The sequence below is a fragment of the Triturus cristatus genome, chromosome 8, assembly GCF_964204655.1.
Source record: "Triturus cristatus chromosome 8, aTriCri1.1, whole genome shotgun sequence".
Lineage (NCBI taxonomy): Eukaryota > Metazoa > Chordata > Amphibia > Caudata > Salamandridae > Triturus > Triturus cristatus.
Genome location: NC_140591.1, coordinates 844,973,834 through 845,001,014, shown reverse-complemented (window position 1 = coordinate 845,001,014; position 27,181 = coordinate 844,973,834).

Genomic DNA, 27,181 nt, shown 5'->3' with positions numbered 1-27,181 from the left:
CCCCCCTCCCCAGCACCTTGAGACCCTCTTGGGTATGTAGCGCGCTTTACAAATGCAGTGATTGATTGATTGATTGAGACCACAAATGACAAAAATCCACAATACTGTACTCAAAATAGAGTTAAAGATGGTAGAAATCACTTAGTACAAGTTGATGATAAATGCGACACAGTTCTCACAAAAGTACCTGGATGCGTAACTCAAAAACAAACAAAAGGCTCGCAGGGATGGAGATGCGTTGGTTCCTTGCTTCGGGGGAGACGATGTGCCGCGCCTCAATGCTTGCGTAGAGTAGAGGATGCGTCTTGCTCCTTACCGGAGAGGAGGTGATGCGTTGATTCTCGTACTGCATTCCGGTTACAATGCGACAAGATGGCGCCTCGATGCGATGCAACAATCAGGTGCGATGCGATAAGATGGCGCCCTTGATGCGACGATGTGAAGACAATGCGTGCATGCCCAGCGGCCGTGCAGTGAACTCTGTAACTTTGGAGCCACGACAGGCCCTGCAACATGCTTCTCTGGTGATGCGACGGCGATCTGTGCGGCGGTGACATGCTTCTCCGGTGATGTGTCGGGTAACAGCTTTGACGAAGGCACGCTTCTCTGGTGATGCGGCGGCGACCTCTGCGGCAGCAACACGCTTCTCCAGCGATGCAACGGCAACAGCTGCCACTGCGACACGCTTCTTCTCGTTGAGTCGCGCTTCCAGCTCCCAGCGACACGCAGGCTTCTGCAGACAGAATCCCAGCAAGGAAATTCAGAGGGGAGCTGGTGGTCTTTTGTCCCTGAGACTTCAGCAGGAGGAAAGCACAAGTTCAAGCCCTTGGAGTAATATTCTGCAAGATGATGAAAGTTCTTTGAAAGTTCCTTCTCCTCTCCTTGGCACTGAAGACACCACTGTAGGCCAACCCAGCAACACAGCACACTGGCAGGGGGGCAGTCCAACTCCTACAGCTTCCTTGGTTCTTCTCCTTGGCAGAGGTTTGTCTTGTTGTTCCAGAAGTGATCTAAAGTCTTGGTGTCTGGGTCTCCATATTTATATTACTAAATCATTTGTCCTCTGAAGGCAGAGGGGCCTGTACCTAGTCCAAACCAGTTCTGTGCAGTTGTGGAGCACTTTGTTTCCAGGACTCCTTTCCTTTGACAGTGTGGGCCAGGGACATCAGACGCACCACAGGAGGTGGAGCCAGCATTGTGGAAGGCAGACACAGCCCTATTCAAACCCAGGTGCTACTCCTCCCAACACTCTACATGCAGATAGGTCTATTCAGCCCTGTGCTGACTCACCCTGTCTCCTGGAATGCCACAGCCCCTGTCACTCACAAAGCCAGACACACAATACACAAGCTAGCAGAGGCAGGCTGGATGGTTAGGTAAGAAAATACCTACTTTCTAAAAGTGGTATTTTCAAACACAGAATGTTAAAACCAACTTCACTAAAAGATGTATTTTTATCATTCTGAGTTCAGGCATACTAAACTCGAATTTCTACCATATTCCCTGGGTCAGTTAGGATTATAAGGTGTTATAATCAAACTGCCCATTTTGGCCTATGGGGACTGATAGCCTTGCAATAGTGAAAAATGAAAATGGCTGTAATTCACTATTAGGACATGCCACACATACCAGGGCATGTCCTACCTTATACTTACAATGCACCCTGCCCTTGGGCCTACCTTAGTGGTATCTGATATGAAGAAATGTGAAGGTTTAGGGACTGGTAAGTGGGTTCACTTACCCAGTCAGCATGGCAGTACTAGACTGCAAACAGGCTCTGCAATGGCAGGCCTGAGACACACTTTACAAGCTGCTTCTGTGGGTGGCACAACCAGTGCTGCAAGCCCACCGGCAGCATTTGATTCACAAGCCCTGGGCACACATGGTGCACTGTACTAGGGTCTGACAAGTAAATCAAATAACCCTATCATGGAGTCACTAATCAATGCATCAATTTAAAATAAGGAGCACTTGCACTGTGGCACTGAATAGCAGTGGCACAGTGCCCAAAGCATCTAAACCAGCAAAACATATCAAAAACAGAGGAGGCAATCAGTAAAAAATGGAAGGGAGACTCACGCCAATGGTACCAGGTCTAACAAGGGTATATTCATATGAATCAGAAATTCTGCTTACCATCAAGTAAGCTCAAGATCGGACATGGGAATGCACACTGAATAGTGCTCAAATGTAATAAATAATTACCAACAGAAGTCGTTGGCCGTTACAACAAACTACTTTCTTCTGCTGCCGGAATATCAATCCATGGGCATATTAAACCGTAGTAACATAGTTAAACTATTGAAATTTCACAAAACAATGGCAGTTCAGATGCATCTGATTTCTTCATCATTGAGTTCTGAACACCCGGAGGCATGCAACATAGTAACAAAGTTTTGTCACGTGGCTTTCAGGCATAGCACACATGGTCTATTCAAAAATAGAAATGTTCAAACAGTGGGGCATCATAATCTGTAAATATTGAGAAAATGCATATCTGTTTTTATAAGCAAAGCAAGTGATCGTATTGTCAGTGAGGCAACATTCCAAATGCCAATTAAGAGAGGTCCCATATTCCATTTAAAGAAATTGGATTGGAAAACCATTGACCAAGGTAAATAAGTCAGTCAACATTTTCAATTACGTTAGTGTCAACATTAGGAACTCAACTGAACCAATCCGTGGTCAACTCAAGCCTCATCTCGCAATTTACAAAGAGAGAGGTTTGGGGCAGTACATACTGCACTTATTTCACATGTGGATCATTATATAGACATGCTTTTTTCTTTGAGTGTAACAGTCAAAAAAGGACAAACCTCTTTCCTCTTAATGTCTCACTCAACTCCTACACACTATACATATGCTATTGAGTCAGCACTACCTTATACTTTACTCCACAAAAATTGAAAAAAGATTCCTTATTTAACTATCAACAATCATGTAACATGAATGCACAGACTCCTTCATCATCATTAATTTATTTATTAACAATTCCAAAAAAACATCTTACCTCCTTTAATCAACGTGTTTCATCCTACCGGACTTCTTCGGGGCTTTGGTGAGTCTATCTAATTCTAACAGCAAGAAAATTAGTAAATGATCACCCCGTCGCTTGTTTCCGTATTCAACCTCCCAAATTTCGTATTCGGATAAGTCACGCTCTTTCTGTCCTTTGTCAAGGTTATCTTTAACTAGAAAAAAAAAACATTTGGTATTACTTCAGGAGTCAGAATTGCATCGGGCAGGATTCTTCTGATTTATTGAGCATGGCAGCTCCCACCAAACTCTAAAACTGATGATTTCAACTGGGCAAAAAGGACAGAAAGAGTGAGATTTATCTGAATATGGAATTTGGGATGTTCTACCTAAGCAGAAAACTTAAAGAGTATGAAATGGAATCATTCACCAATGCCTAAAACAGGGGATGGATGTTCTGTACTGCTAGAGCAGGAGAACAAGTCTGTAGGAATCCCACAATCGGATTGAGGCAATTTAAGCAAAATCTCTTATCACTATATCCAAATACAAATATAAAAAAAGGAATAAGCTTTGGTCCAAAGGATAACAAAAAATGGATAACAAATGCTGTGAAAACGATCAAAAAGGCATTTAATAAATGTGAATTCTAACGGAAAACACATATGTTAGGGAGACAAGGCGAAAATATAGAAAAGAGGCCTGGGCATCCAAGAAGCAATGCAATGACCAAAACTGAAGCAGACTCGAGCAGAACTCCAAAGAATTTTGGAAAATAGTAAATCAAATTGAAAAAGGCTGCTCCACTGCCAACAATGCAAACATTCAAGAATCTGTGTGATCAACCTATATACAGAGGCAATATTCAGCAAATATCCAAGCACAGGAGCATATCTCCAAAATAAGAGGAAAAAATCCATCGACAAAAAGCAGTCCACCCATGTCAAAAGTACGGATAATGCTCCAGGACACAACAGAAACCCTTGAAACTAGTGCATTGACCTACAGAAAAATTGCCAATGCAGAAAAGTATTACTTAATGTCCCTCTGACTGAGCATGAGGGACAAGTAACTCCTCACATACCCACTTCTAAGCAAACTCAAATATTGGTCATTCAATCTTGTGACATTGTACAATCACATTCTGCTAAGCCAGGACGTTCCAGACTCATGAAGGACTTGATAGTTCACCCAATCTTCAAAGGAGTGACAAATCGAACCTCAACAATTATTGTTTAATGGCCCTCTCAAACAATGAGGTAGAATATTCTGGCTGCCTTTTGCTACAATACCTCAAAATTAGGATCATAGAGCAGAAGATAATCCCCTGGAAACTAGACTGGTTTCCGACATGGCTTCGTAACCATCTCATACTTACTACCTCTTTAGCTAATTATGGAAAAATCCTTTACCTTGCATACATTACTAAGAGCATGCTTTGTGGACTTCAAAGCCACGCTTGATCTGGTCTCAAGAAACGTTATGTGCCACAACATTTGCAACCTGGTTTTACCATCAAACTTACTCAAGACAATCCAACTATTTAACATGAACACTTGGTCATAGCAGCCACCTTGTCATTGAAAGTTCACACAACAACCGGTTTAAAACAAGGTATTCTTTTTGCCCCATCACTTTTTAACATCTGTTTAGTGGATTAACCAGCAGAACTGGACAAAATTAATGCTCAGCCCCCTACCAACTAGGTGGTAGACTAATATCAAATCTACTTTATGCACATGATGTCCTACCATCTGGTAAATCCAAACTTGGGCTGCAGAGGCTACTCGATAAACTACATGATTTCAGTGAAAGCATTAAACTGGAGATAAACCTCAAAATACTCATAATTTGAAGAGATTAAACAGCAGTGAAGTATCCAAATAAACAGAATAAAAATACTTGGGAGTATCTATTGATACCAGCGTCTCTTACCTCCCTCACAAGCAGCTCATTAAAGCTAAGACCAGTGCACTGAAGTCCACATTTATCACATTGACAAAATCTTTATGGGATCAAACTCTTGAGCCAATAATAAAGATCATAAGCGCTAACCTGCTTCCTACCATCTCTTATGGCTGCAAACTATTAAAACGAAAAGAAGTTGTACAATTAATACTGACAAGGCGATTAGTCTTCAGCCGGCAACATGACATTTAATTCTTCTAAATGTTGGTACTGGTATATTTATAGTCACACAGTTTACTATTCGACATTTAAATTTCCGAATTTGTATATATGTGATGGTTGTAACTAATTATGCATGAAATAAATCAAATTTGAAAATCTCATGGTCAAGATGTTGCATAGAATGATGTTGTAGAGACTATGACAGGAGCAAAAAGGATTAGTTTGTAGGTAGAAAATAGCCCACACAGAGTATTCAGGGCAATGCAGCCCATGAGTGCCAGTTGGATGAAACTATAGAAACCACATTATCACAAACACATCAGTGCACGTTGGAAGCACAGCAACGTGTGAAAACACTGGAGCTCAGTAAAACCAAGATGATGTTTTCCTGTCTCCAAATGTACTTTAGTGTATGCCTGAAAATCCCTGTATCTCCCTGAGTCCCTGATAGTATTTATGTACCTGCACTTGCTCTTCCATTGTGTGTCTCTCTTTATCTCCTTGTCCCTGGTTGTTATTGCCCCTTTCTGTTTCCTTGTTTATTTTCTTGCTGGCACTTCAGGTGGCAATAGGTGTCTCTCTGTTGCAAAGCTCTTTTCCTCTGCAGAATATAACTGCATTGTGTAGGCAGTAGGTGTAGTTTGTTGTACCTTACACAGGATATATGTGATGCACTGGGAACAACTCTAATGATAACATTTTGTTATTTTTTCTTTTCTACAAACATTTATATTCAATGCCAGCACATGAACGGTGCCAAAATGTTGGGTAGGTGTTCATCCTGTTCTTTTTCTGGTCTTGCTTGACAGCGCAGCTGTCGCCAGGCAATTATTATGGTCTGACTCAACAACACCATTTTCGCCAGACAACTATGTGAGCATGACTAGAGAGGACCTTTTGGGGCCACGAGTACATGTTTTGATTGGGCAGAAGTTGTATGCTTCCACAAAAAAGTGCTTACCCTCCACACAGCTATGATCATTTTTGTATTTTTTCAGGTACCTGAGCCTGAACTTTCAGGGGCACATACATGATATTGTAATGCTGTTAAAGTCATAGATAACAAGATCATTTATGTTGTTTTTCTCAGACAGCAGCAAAGATGGGAGGAGGGAAGTAATTATCCTACATGGATGTTTAGGACTGGCTTTACAGTGCATTTCACATTTTAATCTACGTCAATATCATTTTACAGTTCTTTTCTTCTACACAAATACATATCTATTCCCATGCTGTTTAATTGTAATGCTTCGCATTACCATACAACATTTCTTAAAAGCCAGATCAATTGGCATTGCTAGCACTGTCTTAAAATGTGAACATAACCAAGTCATATAACTACTTAGTTTTCTCTGTATAATATAGTAGGCACGCTCTCCCAAACAATCACCCCCTCTCCCCCAAAAAAGCTTGCAATTTTCACAATGTGTTTGGTTTGCATAAAGTTAGCACATTTCTCCAAAAATATAAATAACTCACTGTCCTTTGAATTTCATTATTGTAAAGGTCTCAAAGCAGGAACTAAACGTTCCCATATATATTCAATATTTTTGCCTGTTCATCAATATAATTGGTCCATTTATTATGCATAGAAGTGCATTAAAGCCTGTTCATATTATCATTCTACAAAGCCCATAGTGTCTAGATATGATGATATAAACTTATCTTTGGGATCCTTGTGCCAAACTTGTTATAACAATTGATCAATCTCCCTGTAATTCCTCGAGCTGAAAAGACTGTTTCCACTATTTAAATGAACACCAATTATATCACAGTCATGATAATAATATTATCAGTCTAATAAATACACCTATGATGCCAAAATATTGAAGTACTTCTTAAAAATAATTTTCTCCTTGATTCATTTGAATTAAAAATCCAATGTGATATCTATCTATTCTCACTGACAAAACACTTTTATAACTTTATTTCAGTAATTTAATCCACTTGGAAATTATTCTTCATCAGGGCATAGTCCCTCCATTTTCACATTAACATAAAAGAAAGTGGTTTCCAAATAAGAAAATACACATGCATTAAAGTTTAATCTTAAAATACTTTTTATCACTCAAATCATTCTTTAGATTCCATGTTGCAAAGTTCTATATATAAAATCTCAGTGGTTCACAGAGAAGCATTTCATAACCTGTTTAATTATTAAACTCACACCAGGTTCTTATCACAGAGTCAAATAAGCCTCCATTTTGTGTCTCTACACCAGTGTGCAAGTGTTCAGCGTTCAACTCCGCTTCAGATAGGTGTGTGCATGAATGTGGGAAATAAGGACAATGGACATAAAATACATATACATAGTGCGGCAGCTCATACATCAATATAAAACCTGCAAAGTACAATTTTCAGTGTACTTGTTAAGGGCTGGGGGGATGTGCATTATACCTTCTCACGAGGATACAACATGAGTGAAATGGACAATTCAGTTTAGAGACCAGTAACCTTCCATTCCATGTCCCCAACTTGTAAAGCCACATTACACAAGACAAGTTTCCACTGTGCTTGTTAAAATTTGGGGGCAGATGCAAACCCTAAAGTGACAGAGTTTAAAAATTACGCTTCTACTAAATTACCTCAGAGGCATATAATCTCCATGCCGTGTCTCCAGACCTGAGGATGCCCCATTGGCGTTCAACTCCAATGCCATTTAGCATCCATATACATTTTAGATATGGACAATGGAAAATCAAAAACATCAATTAATGCAATAGCTGCATCTTGCAATAGATAGAGCAAGTCCTTAGCAATGTAAAAGTTACCAAAAAAAAAATATTACAAATCAGCTGTCAGGCACGGTTCTTCAGAAGTGATACTCTGAAGATGATTTTTTTCGAGCAGCATGATTCTGACTTTTATATTTCACCAGAGTATCGATGTGGCCAAACGGGGGGAAGTAAAGTTAGGGTGGGTACTGCAGAAAAAGAGTCCTGGAAGGAAGAAGATTGGTCAAAAAATCTTTGTTATACTTTCACAGAGAATTGCTTTTACATTTCACATAAGAACATTCTAATTGTTTCTACTAAGTAAGTTAAGTCCAGAATTCTAGTTCCTTATGTTAAGCAGCACAACATTCTTGATACTCCTGAGTCAAAAGCTCTAACAGTTCTTTTCAAGGTTCATTGTGAGTTTCCAAAACAAGCCTATATATCCACAGACAATGCTATGAGGGAACTAGAAGTTAGTTCCCAATATGTCTCTTGTGCTATGGTTGGCTGATCTCCCTTCACCAAACACTAGTGCGGACATAAACATGCCCCTCAACTCACCACCTTAACAGGGGGCTGTTTTTTCCAATTCACCTGAAGAATTTCTGCTCGAGCGCCAGACGACGGTACCTCATCTGAAGTCTGAAGAAGGAGAGCAGGGAATGAAAGCACACATTTAGAGTACATGGTGTCAGGAAACACGTGCAGCCTTGATCTGTGAGAGGACCGGAACAGCTCTCTCAAATTGAGACAACCTCTTGGTGTTTGACGCCTCGATGTAGCAGCTCTTTTCAAAACCAAACATTAATAGCAAGTGCAGCTGAAAGGACACAATCTCTTTCAGAAGGTGGTGCCCTCAAACGTGTTCCAGAACTTGCACCTGCTGCCAAAGGGAAACAACAATGAAGTGATCAGAGTCAGCACAAACATATGAGTCATCAGGGTTGGCAGGTCACCTCACCATTTTCCAGACCAACACCTGCTGCTAAAGGGAAACAACAACAAAATCACCAGAGACAGCACAAAAAAAGAGTCATCGGGGTCAGCAGGTCATTTGAGGATGTTCAGAAGTGACACCTGCTGTCAAAGGGAAACAACAAATGAGTCATCAGAGTCAGCACAAACTAATGAGTCACCTAGTAAAATACCTTACTGGCATGTGTGCTAAAGCACACAAAATATTGCCAAAAATACATTACAGTAACATATCTTGTTGTTTAAGCATTATTGGCACAAACATGATGATGAGATGGACTTTTGATACTTGTTTTAATACTCGCTGCAAGGAGTTTGTGACATCATCAAATTCTATTAAATAACACAATGGCCAAAACTCAATGTCATACATTATACATTTTCGAAATGTTGATTTCATAGGTATGAACTGCTATTGTGTAATTCTGCAAAAAGAGCATAGGCATACAATAGGAGCCTTAATTCTTCACTTCATCTAGGGCCTCATGTAGGTAGCGAAATACCGGTCAGTAACGGCCGATTTTCGGTAAATATGCCGTTACCGACCGGTATTCAGACAAGTGAGATGTAGGAGTCCAAAAACCACTTTTCGGTAAATATGAGGCGGTAAATACCGATTCATAGTTACCGAATTCTAAAATACCGATTCATATTTACCGAATACATAATTAACGAATCGGTAAATATGAAGTGGTAAATATGAAGTGGTAAAAATTTAAAATGACATGTAGGAGCAGTCGGTAATTAAGAAATCCAGGAAAATCGGTAAATAAGAGTCGGTAATTAACACGGATTGAAAGCAGGTGGTAACCATCAACAATGCACATAAGCAATCCCAAAATGCAACAGCGTGGACAACATGGCCGCCATGTACGTCATTGCAAGGCGCCTACGTCTACAGGCAGCAGGACTGAGGGTGTGGCGACGGGAGGAACAAATCTACAGACAGCGCATCACACTATTACAGCTGACTGATGCAGAGATACATGAGAGGTACAGGCTACACCCCGAAACCATCATGGACCTGATAAGGGACCTGCACCCACTCCTGGACCAGCCAACAAGAAGGGCGCACGCCATACCACCACATGTGCAGGTGCTCTGCAGCCTACATCTACTGGCATCCGGCAGTTATCAGGTGGTGATAGCTGCGGTGGGTGGTGTATCCCAGAGTTGCCTGTCCCGTTTCTTCAGGAAGTTCCTGGATGCCATGATGCAGAGAATGCACCACTACATAAGCTTCCCAAACACACAGGCTGCACTGCAGAAAACAAAAACAGACTTTTATCACATGGCACAGTTCCCCCATGTCATCGGCTGTATTGATGGTACACACATCCCAATCTGTCCACCAGCTGATACAGAGCACATCTACAGGAACAGGAAGTCCACCCACTCCATCAATGTGCAGGTGATCTGTGATGCAGGGAACATCATCACAGATATTGTTGCAAAGTTTCCTGGGAGCACCCACGACTCTTACATCTTCCAGAATAGTGGGATCTACACACGACTGAGTGCCGGCGAATTCGGAGAGGGATACCTGCTGGGTAAGTAACAGTGACGCCCCTTGAAACCTGCAAATCAGAGTGTATAGAGGCATGTAACTGATGGTTCCCTTTTACTCATCCAGGCGACAGTGCATATGCATGCCGTTCATTCATCCTCACTCCCTACCTACACCCAGCAACCCAGAGTGAGAGACGATACAACGTGGCCCACAAAACAACACGCAATGTGGTGGAGCGCACGTTTGGACTACTGAAGAGCAGGTTCCGCTGCCTCCACAAGAGCGGAGGCGCACGCCAGTACAAACCCATCACCTGCTGCAAGATTATTGCCACTTGTGCAATGCTGCACAACCTTGCCACGAAAAAAGGTACAGATGTGGAACTAACATATTTTGAGGACAACGAGGATGAGTCAGGCCAGCCAGAGGGCAGCGCAGCTAGAGTGCCAACTGCAATCGATGGGAGAGAGAGACGGGCAGAGATCACATGCAACTATTTCTGAGTAAGTGAGGGGACACAGCGAGTTGTGAGAAGTCATGACGTAGTTTAATGTGGCACCACGCCATGAACACATGAACAGGCCAATCTGGCAATATACCATCTATACAAGGAGTATGTCCAGGGTTACGTCACCCAATGGGAAGTGGCTAAGCAGGGCCACATCAATGTTTGCGCATATGCGCTGCAGTGGTGGATTGCACGGCCTGTGCATCCTCACTAGAGCCAACCCCAAGCCGCCTGCTGCTCCTGCGTGCTTCGGGGACGGGGGGTGTGATGCTGCTGCTGGTGTCGATGCTCTCCGCAGCATCCCCTGCAGCAGTTGTCGACGCCTGACTAGTCAATAGCACCCCTAGTGCACTTGTCACCTGCACCATCCCCCGAGACAGGTCGCTGCAGCACTGTGTTAGGCCCTCCTGCATCGTCACAGAGCGCCGGCAAAGTAGGGAAGTCGCAGTTGCCAGACGGTTGAGTGCCCTGCTGGTAGTGTCCCTTCTCTGGCGTTCCCGGCGCCGTGCTTTGATGTCAGCATCTAATTTGCTGCACAACTGCTGGATTGACTGGGACATGTCCCGAATGCCCGCAGCCATGCCGCCAATGTTTGTGTCCATGTTGACTAAGCTTGTCTTCATCACCCGCATGTGCCTCTGGACTGACATAACTGCCTTTGATTGCAGGCGCTGTTGCTTCAACATTTGGCCCTCGAGCCCCAAGAAGACACCATGGCCGTCAGTGGGTGCTGGTGGACTCTGGACACGCGACCTGCGGCGCCCTCTTGCTCCCGTCTGTGCTGCCTGTGTGGTGTGGGGCACAGTGGGATGGCTCCCTTCCTGGGGCCCGGTGCGGTCTTCTGGGCCCATGCTGTCGTCTGACGAGGTGTCGAAGGCTCGTAGCCTGGCTGCTGGACGCCTCCTCATTCTCACACCTGCAAGCGGAGATGTGGCCGGTGATTCGAACATGAGTGGCGATGCTGGCTGTGGTTGTGGTGATGCTGGCTCTCGGTGAGGTGATGCTGGCTCTGTGTGCGGCGAGGCTGGCTGTGTTGGTGGTTCGGCTGCCAGTGGGCCTGCTCCCTGGTCTGAACTCGTGCTGGCTAGAGGTGATTTTTGTGGCCGGTGTGCCGTCTCCCCTGCAGCATGCCCTGTACTGCATGATGTCACATCTGTGGACAGAAAAACAACATTGGCTCAGTGTCCCCGAAGGGCTGCATTGCAAGCGTCACAATAAATCATTTCACATTCCAATCTGTCCTCTGTCTCCTTGTGCCTCGAGTGCGTGACATGCCTTGTTGCCCTGTGACATTTACGTCATGGTTAGTGTTGCCCTGACTACATCTCCCGGAATGCATTGCCTGTCTGCACTGACACGTGTGGACTGCAGTGTGATTCTCGTTTCACAATGGGGGATGTGGGATAGGGGTAGGGGAGGCTACATTGCTGTGCTTTCGTCTTACCTTGGTGTGTTGCGGCTCTGGCAGAGCTGTCGGCGTCCCCAAGACCCACGACGCTCTCTTGCTCGATTGTGGCCGCCACCAGCTCCTCCAGTTCGGTGAGGGCAGGTGCCCTGTTGGTTCCACCTCCGGTCTGGCTGGCCTCCTTCTGGATGTCGCCCATCTTCCTCTTGGTCACAATCCTCAGGTCATACCAGCGCTTTTTGAGGACCTCAATGTCCCTGTGGGTCACTCCCACAGCATTGACCTGCGCCTGGATGGCCAGCCATATGTTGCGCTTTTCGGCCTCAGGCACTTGCAGGGATTGCCTCCCAAACAGCTTCTGGTGCTGCTTCACCACCTCCTCCACCAGCACCTGGAGTTCCTTGGGGCTGAATTTGAGCTTCCTCCTCCTTTCCCCTCCGTCTTTCTGTGTTCTCTGGCTGGACATGCTGTTCGTTTCCCGCTCGCACATGCAACTGCTCCCTGCCTCTCCTCTGCACTCCAAGCCTCTCCAGGGTCGGCTAATTATGTACACCTGCCTGGATGTGGCCACGTCGGCTAATTGTGTACACCTGCCTGGGTGTGGGCAGTTCCTGGTTGGGTGGGCTGTCGTTGCACAGGATTAGCTGTTTCGTCAAGTCATGTGATGTTATTTACCGAATCCGTACATACCGATTCGGTATTTTCCGATTCGGTAGATACCACCTCGGTATTTTCCGAATCGGTAGATACCACCTCGGTATTTTCCGATTCGGTAATTATCACCTCGGTATTTACCGAATCGGTGAATTCCGATTCGTATTTACCGAATGTTACCGAATCGGTAACTGTTACCGAATTTTTACCTACATATAACTTACCGATTCTAATTTACCGATTCGGTACGGCTCGGTATTTAAGAACCGGTAAAATTTATTTACCTACATGAGGCCCTTAGTCACTAATCAATCTCATTTATAAGAGCAAATAACTATACTACGTAAACCAAATAATGTAAGCAAAATTGCATCAGTTACAAATTAAAAAATTGCAACAATTTAAAATATTGTGGTGTTCTTCCATCACCTGAAAAAATGGAGAAACTCTAAAAAGAAATGGTTTTATATTATACATTTAAACATTCCACAAAGTGAACAACCTGTGTATCAGTTATTAATACATTACCATTTTTAATGAATATAAGTGTAGGACAAAAATTCATCAATTGTCATTACTCTCACCATCTTAGTACAATCCCTTATGGGGTTCTCTTTAAATATACTATGCATATAACAACATCAAATATCTAAACAGTGAGCTCCATATTGAACAAAAGACTTCACTTAGTTGTAGGTTATAAGAGCAAGAATAAGCTGTGAGATCAAACAACAATAAATAGATTGGTGTAAGAGCATAGGCCCCCTACATCTCATGGATATATAGGTTAGCTCATCATATCTTTAACACTGTATACTTTTTGTACCATAATCAATGCTTTTAGATATCATCAATGTAAAGTACAACCATAAGAACGAATAATAAAAACTAAATTAACAGCCTATATCCAGAACACTTAAGACAAACAAAATAAAAACAATTCAGCAAGGCACCTCAAGAGTTTGTAACAAATAAACAAAGTCATATTGGCTACATTGTCTGTATCAAATGGACATAGATTATATAATTTCACATACATTTCCTGATGTTACATATCACAACATATTTTAAAACCGCTAAGAAAAAAGATGTTATGTTAAAAGTCAACTTATTGATAGCTTGGAGGGATATCACTAACAGGATAACCTGGGCTAATGATGTTTCTTATCAGTGTTCCTTCTGAAATGGTTGCTTGTTACCCACTGGGCAATCTGTGGGTCTCTAATAAACATTTGCAGATGTCTGTTTAAAATTTGACTAAACCTCAAAATCCAATCACCAGAAAATGTAAATAGTCTAGTGCCAGATGTATGAAGACTCTTAGTGGATTCAAATTCTGCGGTTTGGATTCTAAGTGTTTTTTTGGTATGTACTAAATATATTTTAGAATTCTGCTATTGGAAGAAGAGCCTCTTCCAAATAGCAATTCCTTATGGTATGTATGAATGTTTTGCAACTGTAATCCGGCCACAAAACAATGAAAATCTTTATACTCCACTTTAGTTTCCAAAAGTGAATGTAAAAATAAATTGTGGCACCACTGTCTATTCTCAAACAAACATTTAAAAAACGTTTTGTTTACACTCAGCCCCATTTCCTTTAAGAAAAATGTGCTTCATGAGCTACATTTTTTTACACAAAAAGAAATTTAAAAAGTGATCTCAGAGATGGTGGCCTGTAAAGCATACTGAGTTGCAGTTTGTGGCTATCTTATGATTATTAATGAGGTAGGTCAGATTTCACCAAACTACTAAACGGAATTTTGTAAACTGACCTATTGATACATAGTTCTGATCACTATATCCTACACTGGTTGCAAAAAGGCTGCTCAAAATTGTGACCAATATTTTTCAGGCAGTGCATTGTACATCTGGCTACTAGTCACTTCCTGATTAAGGCTGTTATTCTCATTTGCCTTGTGGGTCAGTGTTGATAGCCTATCAATCCCCATGAGAAAATTGACTTCCCCTCTATCACTGTTGTCATCATAACCTCTCTCGTTAAATATAGCCTGCATATCCTTAACATTCTGTGAAAACTTCTGAATTTCACTGCAGTTTCTTCTTGGTGTTATCATGTCTCCATGGTTGGTCCAAATCCAACCAAATTGAAACATAGAGAAAGAACACCGAACCGTTCCAAAAATGGGCGTATTGTAAGCACCATGTTATGCATGGTAACAAAATACCACTCATAACCGTAAACACCGCCCCATTTTGATGGAAATGTGGGGAAGTGCATGTATTTGAAATACATTTATTCCCAAAATTGTACAGATGGCAACATTACCTCTGATACAGAGCTCACAGTGTCCACTGTGTATTCACTAAGCTACTGCTAATTGTCGGAGTTCAGACAGATGCATTTTGAGAAGGAAGAGCAGTTGATTACCATTACCCTTACTCTACATTGTGATGAAAAACCATCTCACAAATTGGCAAACCCATCTCCTTAAATAACGGTGTTCACCTTTGGTGCACACTCAGGCGCCATCTTGTCATGACTTATGAGAGATTACTCCTAAACACTATGTCGTACATCATGTCTCTTTATCTTTGAAAGCACGCCACACCATATTATCACTGCAATTTGCCACATTATCACTAAGGGGCTAATTACGAGTCTGGCAGTCCATGGACTGCCAGACTGCCAGACTCACTGGGTGTCAGGGCGCATCGCATAGGCGCACACTGACTGACACTCTTAACGTCCACCAGAACTACAGAGCTAAGCCAGACTACGTTTCCCGGCATGCCATGTGCAAGCGACGCCCCACGTGATCGGGATGCCGCAACATGGAACCGCATTGCCGGCGGTCTTTGCGGAGAAGAAGACGGGGCTGGTGCATGGGAAGGCTTTGCAGTGTGCTCCCTGTTGGAGAGATCAGAGTGATTCATGATCTGATGCAGGGAGGACACCTTACTTTATGAACCCATTACGTTAATTTGATCTAATCTATCGCGCACTCTAGGATCTGACGAGAGCATTTAGCGCACAGCGTTTGCAGCACTCTACCTTGGTTTTGATTGGTTTGATGTGGATTTAACCGTACTCATGACTGTCTGATGAGCCAGAAGGCGGTGGTGAATTACCCATATGATATCTATGTGCTGAGATTTACATATACAACGAAGTCCTGTTCTAATTATGAAAGGAGTGCATTATAATTTCAGGACTAAGGTGGTGTTAGTGCAAGATTGCATTGTAACTTGCCACAAGGTTATCCAAAGTATCTCTATTTCTTTTTTTTTTTATTCACAGGAGAGTATTGTAGAGGGTGTCCAAGCTGCGATTGGTCTAGCATATCAATCATCTCAACTCCTAAGTAGGGTAGGCGAGATAGGTCTCTACGTACTCACTGGAGGCTGAAGGTTCTATGAATGTTCACAAGTCTTACTGCATGTTTTCTCTTTGTTGAGAAACGTGTTGAGAATTGCCAATACACCCTCTTCTCTCTCCTGGTCCTGCTACACCTTTTTTCCTTTCAGGTAGAGTGACATTAAGAATTCTGTTTGTTGGTTAAGCGCGGTAATCAAAGGTGTTGCTATTCCTTCACTACACAGCATATTTACTGTGTTCTTCTTTGTGTCATTCCCAGATCTCCCTCCCAGCTGTTCCCATCCTTTCCTTCCCTCTCTTGACTATCTCACTAGTCCGTGTGTATATACATATATATATATTTTGGACTTGGGGCAGCCGAGAGGTGGACCCCATTGAGCCTCAGCACAACCCTGAGGATAGTGGAACCTGACACTGGGGTGCCATGGCAGCGGTCTTCCAACAGAACTGTTACAACTGGGGTGGCGCTGCAGTCTTGAGGCCTTAATATGCTTGGCCAGAAGGCCGCAGTCCAGCCAAGCATATTACGAATTTCCTTTCCACTGCGGTTTTCATGGCGGTTCCACCACCATGAAAACCATGGCAGAGAGGAAACATAGGGGGCCCTACAGGGTCCCCCATTTCCTCAGGGCCTGGGGATGCATGCAAGGGGCACAGGGTGTACCTCCCTGTGTGCATGCACCCCACTACCTGCAGGACATGGACTGCAGCAGTCCATGCCGTGCAGGTACTGATTTTGACATTCCCATTGTAGTGCAAGCACCACCGTGAGAACACGAAAGAACCGCCTGCCTGACCAGGAGAAAACACCTAATCTGGAAGGCGATTCAACCACGGATTGGCGATGCGGGAGCGGGCTGACCCGCTCACGGCACCACCAAACTCTTAATCAGGCCCTAAGGGTTGCACTATAAAAAAGCCAGTTTTTTCCATCAATTGTTGTACCTAGTTATGCATAAATGAAGGTACTTTCATAACTTATCAATAAGGACATCGAATTTGCATAAACCTATGGAAGTTCAAATATAAATGCTACCCCAAAATGTAATGTTGACAACATTATATCCACTATATACCCAGAAAAATAACTGCAAATATAACAGTTGACAAATCTCCAGACAAAGTGATGTAATTTGTTGGCAGTATTAAGGCCATACACCGCACTTCTCATTCTATTGATCAATTTAGCCTCTGTTTTCCTGAAATGCACCCCTCTATTCCCTGCCCTCTCAATCTATCTCACATATTCCAAAGTGTGGAACCATATTGTACTTTCTGCGGGGTGTGTAGCCTGAAAATGTTCTGCCACCAGGTAGTCATGCTGTCTAATTTATATAACTCGTACATGGTTCTGTGTTTGAATCTTCAAAGGACATATAAAGCTGTCCACATATGTCTTATTGCACAAACAGCCCACCACATAGACTGTATAGGTGTTGTTACATTTAATAAAGCTATGAACTTCTATCTCTTTTTGTTGCTGTAGTTAAATGTGGTTAGTTTGTTCTTGCCATACATACACACGTTGCAAATCCCACATATAAAAAGCCCAAGGGCTTCTCTAGCATTCAATTTGTGGCCACGTTGAGTGCTTGCTGGTTTTTACATAGCTTGTGCTTAGTTTACTGTTAATCGCAACACCTTGCATGTAAATAATCTGACGTTTCCTGGAGATAACAACTTATGGCTTTGTAGGACCCATTACAATATGCCAGTGTTTTTTCAGAATATTAAAATGTTACCCTCTGTGGGCATTATATTGGTTTATAAATGCAATCTCTTGTGAGGTGCTTCTCATCTACTTGGATTTAAGTGTACAATGTTTTTATTTTAAAGTGTCCTTCCTTTGCAATTTCGTGGCTCTACTTTCTGCCTGTACTTGACAGTTTTCAGGGCAACCCCTCCACTTAAAATCATCTTTTATGTTTCTGATCTTTTTCTTAACTATGGTATGTTGGCTACAATTGCATCTGGCTCGAACCATTGCCACGTATAGGTTGTAATGAATGGTTACTATCAGGTGTGCAATAAAAGTATGTAACACACTGTTGCAAGAAGTTTCTTTCCAAAATATGTCACTCTGTATTGTTCCTGGCTTTACATACATCAAAAGATTCCAAATAACTCAATCCATTGTTCATTAGGGGCATATTATCAAGCGAGGCGATAAAATTATTGCCGCTTTAGCGGCAGAAAACTGCTGCTAAAACGGCGATAATGGGCTTGATAATATGCTCTATGGAATTCCAATTGAGGCCCATGTTAAATGTGAAGGACATCTAACATGGGCGTCAATTGGAATTCCATAGAGCATATTATCAAGCCCATTATCGCTGTTTTAGCAGCAGTTTTCTGCCGCTAAAGCTGCGATAATTTTATCGCCTGGCTTGATAATATGCCCCCAGGTGAGGTGCCCTTTTACTTGGTTGTTACACAGTACATGTACTATTTTTTTATTGAGTTTCTCCTACTAGGCACAACAACGTGCTTTGCTTACATTCAGCGGGCCATGCCCGCTTTCACTTTCGAAGCAGCCAGGACAATGGCGGCTGTTTGTTTGCAATGCCATAGGTCTTGCATTTAAATGCGAGGCCTATAGCATTCCAATATTTATCTCCTGGGAAGTACAGAGGAGAGAGGCACTGCTGCATGGTGTGAGGTTCGGGGGCTGGGACTGGGAGGGCTGGGGGAGCGGTGTGGCTTGTGTCAAAGCAGGGCGCATGCCCTGCTTTACCTTTAACAATGGTGACATGTAGTGGCTGCTCAATTTTATTCCCCCTCCTTTCACAGCACAGCACCCACTTTTACATTATCAACACGGGTGCTGCGCTTTTGCCTAATTACAATTGTATAATATCAGAGAGGCAAGTGTGGGTTTATAGGGGCTGGAAGCAGAGAGCTCCCGTAGTGTGTGCTTCAGTTTTAACACTTCAGCGCAGACTCAGCCTTTCACTGGCTCCTATTCAAGACAGCACTTTGCGGCAGCTGCAGTAAAACGAAGTGCCACTAATGTAAGAAAATGTGCGCTTGCTATGGCCAGACCTATTGTTTTTGCCAGTGCTTGATTTGTAAATGCATGTCAGCTCGCAGCTCCCTGCTTGGGGCACGGTATCGCTGAAGACAGAGGGGCAGCCCTTATCGAATGCGTTTCTGTCTACACCTGGATTTCAGGGAATTCCATCCTGCGAGGCGGCCGTGGAGGGAGCAGAACACACTGTCCCCGCTGTTATTGTCAGCAAAACCCACTTTGGTGTGGCACAGGGTTGGGGTATTAGACATGTCACTCCATGGCTTTATTTTAGACATTTAAACCATAGACAAACATCCCTGCACTCATCCACACAAACACACAGGTACATCGCTTGCACCACTTCCCCCTGTCCCAGCAAGGGCTGCAGGCTTATGTATTTCCAAAGAGTCCACTCTAATGACAAATTGTGTCGCCAAGCAGGCCTGGCAGCTCTCTTTTGATTTATGTTTTTAGTGGTGAAAGTGTACTCTCACGCTGTTGCACAGACACACTCCATGGAGGTGAGGGAAGTGACGTCAGCAGTGTGTGTTTTAGTGCCCACCCGAGGCAGGATCCTGCCCTGATTGGTAATCTCATCTGTTTAGGGCACAGATCACAAGCATTAGTACAGGGGCCAGGCAGCCTGATCCGAGGGGTAGGAGGAGGCATGGGCCACTATTATAACCACACTATGGGGCATAGTTAGGCACACCCCATGTCAGGCCAGAAAGGACATGTCACGCCATACAGGAACCAATCCTACGGCAAGGTCAGTTTAGCTTGCAGCAGTATAAATCACCAACTCAAAAAACCCACTTTTTTGAAGGGAAAGAAGAGGCTGAGATCTCAACCCAAGACATTCTTGGCCCTCTAAACACTGATCAGCTTGACCTTCCCTTCGTGTACATTTATTCTGCGTTGGAAATAATCGTTTACGCCTTTAACTTTGGAAGGGAAGTAACCTCAAGTGAGCTGGTGTTGAAGGTAGAATATTGCATTGAGTTTGTACAAAATACACATTAGGAACTGCTGACACAGCACAGTCTTTTCACAAGGGCAATCAGCCATCCATCCAAACCAGACCCCAAGTGACTGAACTTAGCAGCATGCCTCCTAAAGCCTTGAGTTTGGTTATTTGATTCTTCCGAAATGATGTGGCTATCCTCATTTGCCAGGCAACCAACTACCAGTATGCTACTTAGCAAAGTGTCAACAGTTTGTCGGGGTGTGTACCATAAGAGAAAACACTGTTCAGTCACATTACCATACCAATTATGCTTCTTTCATGTACATGTTACACAGCTAACCTCTTCATCAATGTCGGCATATCTCCCTGTACTAACAGCTTAGATGAAAATAAATGCCAGGGTTTCACTTTTTAAAAACAGTGGATATAATTGCATTTTAAAAAGGACTTAAGACATCAACACCCCATCCAGACCACCACCATCCACATGGGCTCTAAATACAGTGACTAATAGATTGGCATTGTAGTTCAAATCAACATATAATGGACATTGAAGTATTAAACATGCAAAGCAGCATTTTAAATTGCAGTTATGTCATTGTGCATGGTAAGAATCGATCCTGTTCTAAAAATACACCTGGATGAAGTGGTGTTGGGAATTCATACCACATTTGTTTTTAAAGCTACATCTCGATTCCCTAAACTATTGCAGATCAATGGCCGTTTTTATTTAGTGCCAAGACCAAAACTGTAGGTAGGCTGAAGGCAGTAAAGCTAAGCCTCTAATAATATATAACAATACAACTGCTAGTACTGCGCTAAGTCTTAAAGCTCAATTTCTTTTATGAGGACACATCTTGAGATAAAACAAAAAGTGTCAAAGACCTTTGTTTTTCTTGAATTAATCAATGATTTTAATTATTTTAGATTTTTAACCTTCCATTTACCAGTACAATTCAAAGGATAGACAAACAAGTGATGACAAAGGATTTTTTGAAAATTTCTCCGCACCATTCATTGATTCACATCATACGCTGGGGGTCGCGTAACTAGTTAGCATGGAGGAGTCTCGTTCGTTCACAATGGAAAATATAGTTCCCAGGCAAACATACACAATAATGGTACAAATTGATAAGCACAGAAGTAGTAAAACAAACAAATAGTGTAGTTTACAATTTTAATTAAAAAAGAAGATAAAAAATCACATAGTGTGAATTGACAATATACAATAAAATTGAAAATTACAATGGTACAATTCAATAATATCAATTATAAGTAGTGGCAGAACTTAAAATATCTTCACGACGCGCGTTTCGGTACAGAGTGCCTTCGTCAGGAGTAGCCACAACAGATTTATGTGTTAAACAAAGGAGGATCAATTACGTATGTCTATGGGGGCAATATCGACCAGAATTATGGATTCTTCCTGTTCTTTATATGGTTCCTTTCGTTTTTCTTTGTGCGATGATTCTTTAGTAAGAAAGGGGATGATGTTATTCGATTTCAATCCTGTTGGTCTGACAAGTGATGTTCCTAAGTCATACCATAATGCTTCTTCCAGCAATGTAATTAATGAGAGGGAATAAAACCTGTGATTCTTAAATTACTGATTGTTTCAGAGGATATTCTGACAACTACTCGAATACGGCAAAGCGTGTAGACATTGGATAGGCAGATAAAATGATGGCGGAGATGAGAGATACACATGCAATGATGCGGGATACGTCTCATTAATCGGATGGTTAAGTGTCTCGATATTAAAGTTGATTCCGCTCGTCAGAGTGTTGTGTGATAAGAGTCTCGTTCGTTATCGGAATTCCTATAACGAACGAGACTCCTCCATGCTAACTAGTTACGCGACCCCCAGCGTATGATGTGAATCAATGAATGGTGTGGAGAAATTTTCAAAAAATCCTTTGTCATCACTTGTTTGTCTATCCTTTGAATTGTACTGGTAAATGGAAGGTTAAAAATCTAAAATAATTAAAATCATTGATTAATTCAAGAAAAACAAAGGTCTTTGACACTTTTTGTTTTATCTCAAGATGTGTCCACATAAAAGAAATTGAGCTTTAAGACTTAGCGCAGTACTGGCAGTTGTATTGTTATATATATATGTTTTTATTTAGTGAGCACTTAAGACTCTCTGAAGCTCACTGGGAGAAATGGGCACTCACTGAGGGTCCGGCTTGGTTTGGGAATTTTGTTATCAGTCGTAAAAAAATGCATTTCACTTCCTGCGATTTCATCAGGGTCAGATGCAATGGGATGCCACTTTCCATGATGTCACGTAGTTCATGGGGTGTGGAGTCTGGCTCTCACCCTTCAAACTGATGTAGATGGTTGAAAGGTAAGCATTATGCTTTATAGGCAGAATAATGGCGTAAGGTGAGAACATAAATTAAAACTTTGTCCAATGAGTACTTCTCAATCATGGAATCCTGTGTGCTTCTGCTAGCAATGTGGGCTAGAGGCGCAGTTACTGCCAACCTTGTTTCTCGTAAGCAGCGACTATAAGTACAAAGTGCATGTTTATGCACCACTTGCAGGTTTTCAAAACACATAAATAAAAGGCGTTGTCATTTAAAATGCCAATAGCTCAAACTCTCGCAAATGCAAGACCCATTGCATTGCAAATGCTTGTTTATTCTTTTGCCCAATGAAGAGGCAGCTCGCAGTAAGTGGATTGCCCCGATCTTTTGCCATCTGGGAACTGCCCACTACATGGAAGCACTGTGTATCCTTACATTTGACACCTGTGAACCAATAGTCTTTGTGATGTCAAGGTTCCTGAACTGGACATGGTACACAAGGGACAGAAGCTGTAAATAGAATACTAGATCACATTTTTTCTGGGAAAGTCGCTCCCCCATTGTAGTAATACGCATGTGACACTTTAATATGCACGTCCAGCAGCTGTAAAAAATATATTGTCTTATCATGTCTTTGTCCACTTTGTATATAATAATTTTTTACCTTTATAATCAAGCTAAACAATGTACCATCTATGCGCAGGTTGCTTTTGTTGTACATAAATTTATGGTATTGTGATTTGAACTAAGTTTCAGTATTTTATGTTTTTTGTGTGTTTTTAACTGTACTTTTATGCTTTTATTAATGTAACTAAAATAAAGCTATTACTTACTATTAAAATACCAATCCTTTATTTTATGTGCATTCTGGTGCTCGACATCACAGACTTTTCATGAACCATTCACCACAGTGAGGAAGCACTTCAAAAATGACAACTCTACTAGATAAACTTCTCACACCTTCTTTGTGACGAAGTTTGCTGTCTCAGTTCTCTGCTCCTCATATCTCCCATTCACCCTATACGGATCAGCCTCTGTCTCCATTCCATCCTTTTCCCATTAACTTGATTAATTTATTGTACTCACCATACAGCTGCTTTGGCATCCAGCAGGCCAGCGCCCTAAAGTCTCAAACATGCTTGAGACGGTTGCAAACCCTTTGATCTTACCCTGGCATTTGTTTTAGACAAGTTGGAGTCACAGATCACCTGTCTACGCATGACGTGGTGACCACGTTGCTTCAGACAACCATTATTATTTAAGTTGCTCGAATGGATATTTGGATATTAGTTATTTCGCTGTGTGCATTGAATATCTGAAAGCACACTTTTTCATCTGCTATGTTGGCCCCCGGGGGAAGGGAGTGTCGCCGACCAGTCTTCCTCCGGGAATCTTCGTGCAGGGACCGGAATGACAGGGCAGAGATAGGGCTAGGTAGGGGAAGGGGTGGGTTCTAGGTAGCCTATATAAGTGTCAGGAGAGGAGTATCAGCCACTTCCTGACATCGAACACCACTGAGGGGCTGTTGTCTGGGGGATTAAAGTTTGTCAGGTTAGTTAGTGCAGCTCAGCTGTTTTTTTTTTGCGTTGCCACCGGTTTTCAATTGGGGACTGTTTCGCCAGTGCGCAGCAGCGCCGTGAGGCTTACCTTTCACCATGGCATGGAACTGCAGTCGGGAGGGCTGAGCCGGACAACGACGTGGTCCGGGTGGCCCTGATTACCCTTGGGGAGGCTAGCAGGGCTGATTTGCTCGGAACGGGCATTCTGGATCAGGCCTGGGTAAGAATGCAATGCCTGCCGTGCATAGAGTCGGGCGGAGTCGCAGTGGCAGTGGCGGCATGTCTGCCTGAGCCGCCGTGCCAAGGAGGAGGGGTTACGGGCAGAGGGGCGGGGCCCCCAAAAAAGGGACTGGAGGAGAAAAGCACAGGGGCAGAAAGAAAAGCCTCCCCGCCCGGCTCCTGTCTCAGACGCCTGGGTATGACTGCCAGTGGGCAGGGCCTGCTTTTGATGAGCAGGTGCTGCCGGCGGCCGAGCAGGTCGATCTGATAGCAGCTGAGGAGGCGGCAGGTGAACCTCCTGCTGGAATACTTGGGACGAAATCTATTGGCTTGGCCTCAGAGGACACTGTGGGCACAGGCAGGAAGGTTCTGAGCCCCCTGGGCCAGCCAGCAAAAAACTCAAGTGGGCAAAGGCAGGGCCCAGCAGGCCAAGTACTAGGGAGGAGGGTGCCCCCGTGAGCTGCTGAGACTCTGGCATGGTTTTAACGTGGGGTTGGGGGGGAGCGGGTTGGGAGGTTCGGACCCTGACTTATCACAAAGCAGAGGGCAATGTGTGGATTTGGCGGCAAAGAGAAGGGAACAGCGTCTCCTTATCCTGCAGACTGAAGAAAGGTGGGCACGCTTTTGTGAGGACAGGGAGAGGGCAAATGTGAATGCGCAGGAGAGGGCAGCTGCGCTTGCGTTGGACTCCCAGACAGTAGGGCCTGTGGTGGGCGGGGCTCCCAAGAGGGGACATCCGCCAACAGAGGGGGCGGCCCTCCCAGGGAGAGGACGGGGAGATGGAGGGGAACCCCACTCATGAGAGGGTTAAAGGTCACACGCTAGGCCCTTGGGCAGGTGGGTTGGGGTCAGAGGGGCCCCACAAGATAGGCAAGGGTCTGGGTACCAGAGGAGCAGGTTACTATAGTGGGCTTAGGGACAGCCACGACAGCTGGTGGGCCCAGTGGTGCTGGGGCCTCTCAGATAGGAGCAGCCTGTGGGGGAGCGAGACTGGCAGGAGGGGCCAGTAGAAAGGTGGTGAGGCCAGTGGGATGCATGATGGTCATTGGACACTGGCCCTCAGCAGTAGGGGGAATCCGTGGTGGCCTGCACTCCATCGCTGGCTCATGCACAGGGAGCTGCAACCAAAGTTGGCCCAGGGAGATTGGAATTGGTGGTGCAAGCCAGTACGAGTGCATTGACAGTGAAGGTGTGTGAGGAGCTGGAAGGGGATGCAGAATTGATGCTGAACTATGAGGATGAGAGTGATGCATGGGAAGAGGGTGAGTTGCGTGATGATGAGGAAGAGGCAACGGGGTGATCCGGGAGGACAACCAGAGAAATTGGTGTTTTGCAGGTGAAAACGGCAGACACAGAAAACACCAAGCTCGATGGGCCTCGTAACAGCGCACCATGAAGCAAGGACAAAGCGACTGAAGTCAGGGTGCTGCCAGGTAAAAGTGAGTGGTGTGCTGCATGGGAGGGGGGAATGGAGGCGCAAAGAAGTAAATGAGCAGGTCTTTAGGGGTAGGTGAAGGAGCGGTGGATGACCCAAAACCTGGGGCCCAACAGCGACACTTGCGGAACACAAGAAAGGGGAAGTGGTTAAGCAAATGGTGGGTGTAGGTGTCCAGACGGACAGCGCTGTGGGGTCAGAAGGGAAGGACAACAATTCCAAGGATAGGTATATCAAGAAAGTGCCATACATGGGAGTAGCGATGGGGAAGGGATATCATTTGTCGGAGGAGACAAAAAATAGAATTTTGAAGCACGAATATGTGGATGTATTTAAGCTACTACATATTGACATACAGGCCCAAGAGGCATCAAAGGGAGAGAAGTGGGAACTAATGAGGTGTCCAAGGGTTCCCATCGATATGGAAAATTGGACATCTGCCTTCCTGATTTATGCTAGCATTTATTGCGAAAAGCACCTAGACAGGGCTAGAGCTTTGTTGAAATACATGTATATAATTTGCAAAGCGCAGATGCATTTCGGGGGGTACACCTAGTTAAGCTATGATGAGGAGTTTATGGTCAGGGTCAGCAATAATCCGGACAAACCTTGGGGGGGATGTGGACTCGGGATTTTGGATGCAGTGGATGTCGTCTACGCAATCCTCGGCTTCCACTCATACACGTGTGTTACCTGTGACTTACCGGTCCTTTCAGCCTCAACCTGCTCCACAAGGGGCGGGTGGAACATGGCACCAGGGGTTGGTGGTACAGGATACCCCCAGAAACAGATGGGACCTACTACGGGGGCTTGTTGGAAATTTAATAAGGGATTCTGTTTTAGACACCTGGGCAAATTCAAGCATGAGTGCTCTAAGTGCGTAGGCCGACACCCCATCATGCAGTGTTTCACATTGGCTACCCCAGCAGAGAAGTGGAAGGCCTCTAGAGAGTGGGGCAGGCTGGACACAAGGGCCCCTACTCCAGTTAGAGTTGAGGCCATGGTCCCATGGCTCTCGGGGTACCCAGAGAAGAAAGCTGCCTTAAGATTACAGTGGGGGGTTACCGAGGGATTTTGGGTGGGGTATCAGGGTCCGAGGGGGGGCAGATGGGCTGACAATTTGAAATCAGCAAAACAGTTCCTGCAGGTGGCAGAGGCAAAACTAGCGATGGAGGTGGCGGAGGGTAGGACATCAGGACCATTTGTCGATTGGCCGTTGGCCGACATGAGCATTTCTTCCTTGGGGGTGGTGCCAAAAAAGGAAGCCGAGGAATACAGGTTGTTTCACCACCTATCCTGGCCAGAAGGCAGGTCGGTACATAACTTCATCGCTGAAGAGGATTCTAGGGTGGATGATGCCATCTGCTTGGTGCGAGCATGTGGATGGGAGGCAGAGTTGGCAAAATGAGATGTCAAATCAGCTTTTCAGCTGCTACCTATTCACCTGGTGGATTTACATCTACTT